The sequence below is a fragment of the Myotis nattereri genome (assembly GCF_964212035.1).
Source record: "Myotis nattereri genome assembly, chromosome: X".
NCBI classification, from domain to species: Eukaryota; Metazoa; Chordata; class Mammalia; order Chiroptera; family Vespertilionidae; genus Myotis; species Myotis nattereri.
In genome coordinates, this window is record NC_138078.1 from 96,422,803 (window position 1) to 96,432,789 (window position 9,987).

Below are 9,987 nucleotides of genomic sequence, written 5' to 3' on the forward strand. Positions count from 1 at the left end.
CCAGGAGACCAGGAGTTAGATCACTCGCTATGATGTGCGCTGGCCACTAGGGGACAGAGCGGAATGAAGGAAGGCCCTGGCTGGCGGCCTGCAGCCGGGGAAGAGAGGCCCCCAGCGGGCAGCCAGAAGGCCATGATGGGCCCTGATAGCTGGCCAGGCCTAGGGACCCAACCTGTGCATGAATTTGTGCACCAGGCCTCTAATATTACATATTTGACAAGTTTGGGGTTTTAAAAAAATACTTTTCAATCCTTTTCTTAGTAAATTGCATCAAAGTGAGTCATTTTGTGTCTAAGCAGAAAAATGAAATCTAAAGCCCTCCTGAGGTCATACTCAGTCTGAAAAGCTATGTTTTGAGAAATTCACCCACATTTCCACTAAACAACAGCTAGTTTTCTTACAACTTGTGAACACACATAACATGTCATACCCTTTCTTCCCATACTTTGGTTAAAAAGTGCTTTGCTTTTTTTTTCCAGAATATAACTGACTCTTTATTTTTCCTTCATTGATTTATTCAACTTTTTATTACTCAGTTGTGAAGATTTTCTAAGACTCCTACTCATTAGATAGGCCTTCATTCTACCTTTCTAACTTACAGTTTAATCAGCAATCCAGTTTCTAACAAGGTAAAGTATCCAGTCCTTAAATTACATGCATTTTTCTTCCCAAATGTACTAACCTGTTCGTTTTTTAAATTTTTTTATTGTTTCAAGTATCACATGTTTCCTTTTTCCCCCTTTGACCTCTCCCCAGCTGTTCCCACCCCCCTCAGCATATGCCCACTCTCTGTGTCTATGGGTTCTGCTTATATGCATGCATACAAGTCCACTGGTTGATCTCTTACCCCCCTCCACTCCCCCACCTTCCCTCTGAGGTTGGGCGGTCTGTTTGATGCTTCTATGTCTCTGGATCTATTTTTGTTCATCAGTTTATGTTGTTCATTATATTCCACAATTGAGATCATGTGATATTTATAGCCTTTCTTCTTTTCTAATCTATATATATATATATATATATATATATATATATATATATATATAAAGCCAGCGACTGGAATGCCATAATGACTGGAACAAATGGTTGCTATGATGCCCACTGCGGCCAGTGAACTGGCCGATGGGGGCGTGAAGCCAGAAGGCCAACCTCCCTCAGCCCCTCCCCCCAGCCTGCCCTGCCCTTGAATGGCCTGCAGCTTCTCCCCATGGCCAGCCCCACCACGATCTCCTGTCCACCTCAATAGGAGGCAGGGCTGGCCAGCCAACCTCCTGCAGCCCCTCCCCGAGCTGGTCCTGCTCCCAATGGGCCCCCACCAGCCCGATCGGCCCACAGCCTCTCCCCCGAGCTGGCCTCATCCCTGATCTCCTTCCCACCCCAATAGGGGGCTGGGCCAGCTGGCTAACCTTCTGCAGCCCCTTGCCCCTGCTGGCACTGCCCCAGATGGGCCCCCATCACACCATAGCCCCTTGCCCTGTCTGGCTTCGCCCCTAATTTCCCCCCATCCCAGTAGGGGGCAGGGCCTGCCAGCCAAAATCCTGCAGCCCCTCCCCCCAGTTGGTCCCACCCCCAGTGGGCCCCCATCACCCCATCAGCCTGCAGTCCCTCCCCCAGCTGGCCCCACCCCTGATCACTCCCCCTACCCCAGTAGGGGGTGGGGCCACTGGCAAACCTCCTGAAGCCCCTCCCCCCACCTAGCCCCACCCCAAATCAGTCCCCCCACCCTGATCATTGGCAGAGCCAGCCAGCCAACCACCTTCAGCCCCTCCCCCCAGCCAGCCTGGCCCTGATTGGCCCCGATTAGGGTGGGCTTGCTGGCCAACCTCTTACCGTCTCCTCCTCCCAACAGGCCCAGCCCAGATCTGCCAACTGAGGTCAGGCCAGCTGGACCCCACTCCTGCACAAATTCATGCACTGGGCCTCTAGTATGTACATAAAAGGCTTAAAGCTCTAAGCACTACTTTAAATGCACTGGACAAGTATTGATGTCATATTTTTACTATAATATAGTTCAAAATATTTTCCATTTTGAGTCCTTTGTACTTCAATTATTTAGAAATATATTGTTTAACCTTCCAATATTTGGAGATTTCTAGTAGCTTTGTTATTGATTTCTATTTTAACTCCACTGTGGTCAGAGAACATATTCTGATTTCGGCCATTTAAAATTGAGACTTGCTTTGTGGCCCAGCATATGGTCAATTTTGATGAATAGTCCATGCACATTTGAAAAAAAAATGTGTGTTCAACATTTATTGCATACAATGTTAATATATGTTAGAACATATTAGTCTAATTGTTCTTCTAAATCCAGATCTTTTTTTAAAAAAAATATATTTTATTGATTTGTTACATAAAGGAAGGGAGAGAGATAGAGAGTTAGAAACATCGATGAGAGAGAAACATCGATCAGCTGCCTCCTGCACATCTCCTACTGGGGATATGCCCGCAACCCAGGTACATGTCCTTGACCGGAATCGAACCTGGGACCTTTCAGTCCGCAGGCCGACGCTCTATCCACTGAGCCAAACCGGTTTCGGCAATCCAGATCTTTTTGACTGTTTATTTAATCAACTATTGTAAAAGGTGTACTAAAATCTCCAAACATGTTTGTAGAGCTATCTATTCATGTTTAGAGTTCTGGCAGTTTTCACTTAATGCATTTCGGAGATTGGATCTATTTTATTTTATGCATACTAATTAAGACTTTCTAAAAACTTTTTGAATTGATCATGTAATCATTGTGAAATGTCTAGTATCTCTCATAATGCTTCCTGCCTTAAAGTCTAATTTGTCTTATACTAACTAGCACAAATGGAGAAGCTTTATTTTAGTTCACATTTATTTGGTATACTAGAGGCCTGGTGCACAGATTCGTGTACCAGTGGGGTCTCTCAGACTGGCCTTCACCCTCTTGCAATCTGGAACCCCTCAGGGGATGTTGGACTTCTAGTTTTGGCCTGATCCCTGCAGGCCAAGCTGAGGGACGCCATTGGTGCAGGAATCTGTGCACTGTGCTTCTAGTATGCATGTAAGATCTTTGGTTAATCTCTTCCCAGCCTCCCCCTTGTCCCCTTCCCTCTGAGATTCATCAGTCTGTTCCATGTTTCCATGCCTGTGCATTGAGCATCTTCGCCCTGGTGGTCAGTGCACATCATAGCTACTAGTCGAATGGTCAAATAGTTGTTCGGTCACTTAAGCTTTTATGTATATACATAATTTTCAACATCATTTCTTTCAAACATTCTATGTCTTAATTAAGGTATATTTCTTATAAGCACACATAATTATAATTTGCTTTTATATCCAGTCTGACAACATTTTTTTCCTGCTATGTATTTTAATTACACATATATTTTAAACTCCAAAAAAATGTTGTCCTTGTTTTGTATAGCCAATATTCATGTAGATTTATTCATATAAACTCTTTGTAGTTTTCTTCATTTCTTCTTGAATTACCTGTTCTCATTGGGGATGATTTTCTTTTCATTTAAATGTCTCCCTTTAGAATTTGTTTCACTGCATGTCTGATAATTAGGAATTGTCTCAATTTTTGTTATTCTTAAATCTCTTTGAGAAAAAACTTCTGAGAACTTTTATGTTATTGGAACATTTTTACTTTCATGAGTTTGAAAATATCATACCAATGTCTTTTTTTCATCATTTTAAAAAAATATTTATTGTTGAGAATATTATGCATGTCCCTCTTTATTTCCCCCATTGCCCTCCTCCATCCATTTCCTATCCCACCCCAGGGCTTGACCACCCTATTGTCTGTTTCCATAGGTAATGCATATATGCATTTAAGTTCTTTGATTAATCTCTTCCTATCCCCCCTTACCTCTGAGATATGTCAGTCTGTTCCATACTTCCATGCCTCTACTTGTATTTTATTCATCAGTTTATTTTGTTCATTAGGTTCCTTTGTTTATTTTGATTTTTAGATTCAATTGTTGATAGATATGCATTTATTGCCATTTTATTGCTCATATTTTTGACGGCTCTTTCTCCACCTTTTTCTTCCTTCCTTCCTTCCTTCCTTCCTTCCTTCCTTCCTTCCTTCCTTCCTTCCTTCTCCTCCTTCTCCTCTTCTTAAAGAAGGCCCTTTAACGTTTCTTGGAATACTGATTTAAGGATTATGAACTCCTTTAGCTGTCTTTTGTCTGGAAAGCCCTTTAAATGCTCTTCAATTCTAAATGATAGCTTTGCTGGGTAGAGTAATCTTGGTTGTGGGTCCTTGCTATTCATCACTTTGAATATTTCTTGCCACTCCCTTCTGGCCTAAAAAGTTTCTGTTGAGAAATCAGCTGACAGTTGTATGGGTACTTCCTGGTAGGTAACTAGCTGCTTTTTTCTTGCTGGTTTTAAGATTATCTCTTTGTCTTTAGCCCTTGCCATTTTAATTATGATGTGTCTTGGTTGTGGGTCTCTTTGGGTCCCTCTTATTTGGCACTCTCTGAGCTTCCTGGACTTTTAAGTCTATTTCTTTCACCAGGTGGGAAAGTTTTCTGTCATTATTTCTTCAAATAGGTTTTCAATATTTTGTTCTCTCTCTTTTCCTACTGTCACCCCCATAATGCGAATGTTGGTACATTTGAAGCTGTCCCAGAGGCTCCTTACACTATCTTTATATTTTTGGATTCTTTTTTCTTTTTTCTCTTCTTATTGGGTGTTTTTTGCTTCCTCATATTCCACATCGTTGATCTAATTCTTGAATTCCTTTACTCTACTGTTGAATCCCTGTAAATTATTCTTTATTTTAGTTAGTGTATGCTTAATTTCTGACTGCTCTTTTTTCATGTCTTTGACATTTTCACTAAGGTTCTTGAAATTCTCACTAAGATCCTTGAAAGTCTCGCTAAGTCCCTTGAAGTTCTCATTAATATCCTTGAGCAACCTCATAACCATTGTGTTGAACTCTGCATCAAGTAGTTTGCTTGTTTTCATTTCATTTGGTTATTTTTCTAGAGTTTTCTTCTGTTCTTTCATTTGTGACATGTTATTTACTCTTCACATTTTGGCTGCTTTTCTGTGTTTGTTTCTATATATTAGGTAGAGATGCTATGTCTCCTGGAATTGGTAGAGTGGATTTGTGTAGTAGGTGTCCTGTAGGTCTCAGTGACTCAGCCTCCCTAGTCACCGGAGCTGGCATTCTAGGTGTGACCCTGTGTGGGCTGTGTACACAGTCTTTTTATAGTTGAGTCTTGATTCCTATTTGTGTCACTTGGAAGAATTGGCCCCCTGGCCAATTGGCTATGAGGACCATCTGTGAGACACCCCTATGGAGCAGGACTTGTTTCATTGGGGCTTTGGTGCTCACTGAGTCTTCCTCTTGAATGTGTCACTTGTGGATGTATAGAGTTGTAATCTGGTATGGTCTGAAGCTATCCACTGGGAGCACTGGCTCTGAGGCCTCCTGGGAGGTGAAAAGTCAGCCATTGCCTTGATCTACAGATGGCTGCTACTTGCATTGGGCTTGGAAGTGCCCAGGCAAAGCCAAGCTGTAAAGCAAGCCAGGCTGGTTCTAGTTCCATGTCTTGAGCCACTTATTCATAGGCATGGGGCACACTGATGCCAGTTGATGCTTGTTTGAGAGATTTTAGAAAAGTAGAAGAAATATTTCAAAAATGTATACAGAACCACAAAAGACTCCAAATAGCCTGAGCAGTCTTGAAAAACAAGAACAAAGTTAGAAGTATCATGCTACCTGATATCAAACTATACTACAGGGCCATGGTAATCAAAACAGCATGGTACTGGCATGAAAACAGACAGAGATCAATGGAATAAACTAGAAAGCACAAAAAAAGCCTATTCCTTTATGATCAATTATAATTTGGCAAAGGAGGTAAGAACATACAGTGGGGTAAAGAATGTCTATTCAATAAGTGATATTGAGAAAATTGGACAGATTCATGCAAAAAAGGAAATTAGACCATCTTCTTATACCACAAACAAGAATAAACTCAAAATGAATTAAAGAGTTAAATGTAAGACTTGAGATCATAAAATCCTAGGAGAATACATAGGCAGTAAATTCTTGGACATTTCTCATAGCAATATTTTTTTCTTTTTATCTCCCTGGTCAAGGGTAATAAAAGAAAAATAAACAAAAGGTACTACATCAAATTAAAAAGTTCTTGCACAGAAAAAAAATCAACAGAATAAAAAGACAACCCACATATTTTCCAGTGATACATTTGATAAGGGATATATATCCAAAATTTATAAAGAACTTATACTATGCAACACCAAAAACAAACAAAAGTCCAATTAAAATATGGGCAAAGTATCTAAATAAGCACTTCTCCAAAGAGGATATACAGATGGCCAATAGTCATGTGAAAAGATGCTCAACATCACTAATCATCGGAGAAATGCCAATAAAAACCACAATGAGATATCATCTCATACCTATCAGAATGGCTATCATCAATAAATCAACAAACAACAATGTGGATGTGGAGAAAAGGGAACCTTCATGCACTATTGGTGGGAATGAAGATTGGTGCGGCCACTATGGAAAACAATTTGGAGTTACCTCAAAAAATTAAAAATGGAATTGCCGTTTGACCCAGCAATTCCACTTCTGGGAATATATCTGAAGAAAGCTAAAACACTGAATCAAAAAAAAAATTATATATGCATCCCTATGTTCACTGAAACACTATTTATAGTAGCCAAAATTTGAAAGTAGCCCAAGCGCCCATTAGTAGATGAGTGGATAAAAAGTTATGAAATACTCGTTGGCCACAAAAAAAAGAAGGAAATCTTACATTTTTCAACAGCATAGCTGGACCTGGAAGTGTATTATGCTAAGTGAAATAAGCCAGTCAGAAGAAAGACAAATACCATATGATTTCACTTATAAGTGGAATCTAATAAACAAAATGGAAATAAACTCATAGATACAGAGAACAGACTGACAGCTGTCAGAGAGGAGGGGGCCTGGAAGACAGGGTGAAATACTTGAATTAAGCAAAAAATAAAACTCATAGACACAGACAACAGTATTGTGATAACTAGAGGGAAAAGGATGGGGCATGTAGAAAAGGGTAAACAGGATAAATGGTGATGAAAGGGGACTAGACTTTGGTTGGTGAACATACAATATAATATGTAATTGATGTATTATAGAATTGTACTCTCGAAAGCTATGTAGTTTTGTTAACCAATGAAACCTCAACAAATTCAAAAATTAAAATAAAAATTAATTTCAAAAAATATTTTAAAATTAATCAAAACAAAAAACATGAGCAAATTCTAGTGACGTTAGATTAGGAAATGGTTTCTTAGATATGACACTAAAAGCACATCAAGAAAATATGTAGCTAGAGTGGCCATTATCAACAAGACAAGCAATAACAAGTGTTGGAGAGGTTGTAGAAAAAATGGAACCCTCATTCACTGCTGGTGGGAATGTAGACTGGTACAGCCACTATGGAAAGCAGTCTGGCGATTTCTCAAACAATTGAGAAGAGAGCTACCATATGACCCAGCAATCACTCTCCTGGATATATACCTGAAAAACTTGAAATAATGTACTTGCAGATATATGCAACCCTATGTTCATTGCAGCATTATTCACGGTGGCCAAGACATTGAAACAACCAAAGTGTCCTGCAGTAGAGAACTATATAAGGAAGATGTGGTACATATACACAATGGAATACTACACAGCCATAAGAAATAGCACCATTTGCAGCAACATGGATGGACCTTGAGAACTTTATGCTAAGTGAAATTAGTCAGAAAAAGCTACGAACCATATGATTTCACTTATATGTGGGACAGAAAACTGAAACTCGTGAACACAAATAGTGTTGTGGTTGCCAGAGAGAAGGGGGTTGGGGGAGGAGGGGTCCTAATATATGGTGACAGGAGAAGATTTGACTTTGGTGGTAGGCACGCAGTGCAATATACAGATCTTGTAACATAGAAATCCACCCCTGAAACCTGTATGGTCATACTAACCAATGTCACACCAATAAATTTAATAAGTAAATATATATATATATATATATATATATATATATATATATATATATATCTACATAACATTTTAAAATTTTTATTGTTTGGTGCTCGCTTTGGCAGCACATATACTAAAAATTTTTATTGTTTGAAGGACACCATCAATAAAGTGAAAAGACAATTCACATAATCAAAGAAAATGTTTGCAAATCATATATCTGATAAGGGACTTATAGCTAGAATATATAAATTATATAAAGACCTCTTATGATTCAATTATAGACATAAATCAATTTAAAAATAGGCAAAGAATATGAATGGACATTTCTCCAAATATATAAAAATGGGCAATAAGTACATGAAAAGATGCTCAAATTATTAGTCCTTACAAAATGCAAATCAAAACAAGAACCACTTCATATCCACTAAAATGACTATAATAAGCAAAATCATACAATAGCAAATGTTGGCCAGAATTGGGAAAAACTGAAACTTGGACATTGTTAGTGGGAAAGCAAAAGGGTATAACACTTTTGTATACAATTTGCCAGTTTCTCAAAAAGTTAATCATTGAGCCCAGCCAGTATCACTTAGTAGTTGAGCATCAACATATAAACCAGGAGGTCATGGTTCAATTCCTGGGCAGGGTGAATGCCAGGGTTGCAGGCTCAATCCCCAGTAGGGGTTGCGCTGGATGCAGCCAATCAATGATTATCTCTTGTCATTGATGTTTCTACCTCTCTCTCCCTCTCCCTTCCTCTCTAAAATAAATTATATATATAAATTAAACATTCAATTGCCAAGTGAACCAGCAATTTCTGTCTTAGATAACTATACAAGTAGAGATTTGAAAACATGTCCACACAAAATTCATACATTAATATTCATAGCAGCTTTATTCATAATAGCAAGAAGTGGAAACAAATGTCCATCTGCTGATGAGTGATGAGCATAATATGATATATCCATAAAATGAAATATTATTCAGCAAAAAATAATGAAGTATGCTACAACATGGATGAACCTTAAAACCATTATGCCAAGTAAAAGAAGCCAGACACAATGTGTGTTTCCACTCATACGAAATGTCTAGAATAAGCAAATCCATAGTGACCGAAACTAGATTAGTGGTTGCTAGTGTCTTAGGCTGGGATTTGGAATTGTTAATGGCTGCTAAAATGTATAGAATTTCTTTATGGGATGATAAAATGTTCTAAAATTAGATTCTGTTGATGGTTGCACAACTCCTTGAGTATACTAAAAACAATTGAATAAGTGACACCTTAAATGAGTGAACTGTATTTTCTGTGAATTATAGTATGATGTTATTTAAAAAATAAACATAGTCATCTTTTGATAAATAGCCCATTGAGGACCAAATTTCTGGCCCAGCTTTATTTCAGGTAAAGTAACCCAGTATACACACTGATTTTCATATTTAAAAGATTTTAGCCATATATTTCAAAAAACAGAAATTCTTAAGAAGAGGAATATAAACATTGAAGCATGCTAAATAAATCATATTAGTATGACAAATTAGAATAAGTGGAAATAAATTAATCTATAGTATCCTGGGAATTTATTGGCAGTCACCTTTATAATAATCAGAGAAACAAGGATCTGATAAATTGAAAATGATAAAATCAGTATTCTAAAACCCAATAATGATATATAATATTGAAACTCAGAAAAAAAGAAACTGTGGCACTGGGGTCTTTATGAAAAATGGTGGTATTTAAACGGATAGAACAGAAGGGGGAAACTACTGGGGTCCAACCCCAGCAGGTCTAGGGGTCCCCAAAGGTGTGGACGGAGTCGGCAAAGAAGGAATGGCACGGAGACAGCGTTCAGTTGATCAGCAGCCTAGCCAGGATCTCTAGCCAGGATCTCCAGCCAAGTTCTGTTCAGGATCTCCAGCAAAGTTCTGGTTAGGATCTCCAGCCAAGTTCTGTGTCCATGTTCTCTTGACAGGTTCTCCAGCCAGGTTCTCCAGGTTCTCCAGCCAGGTTCTGTAGC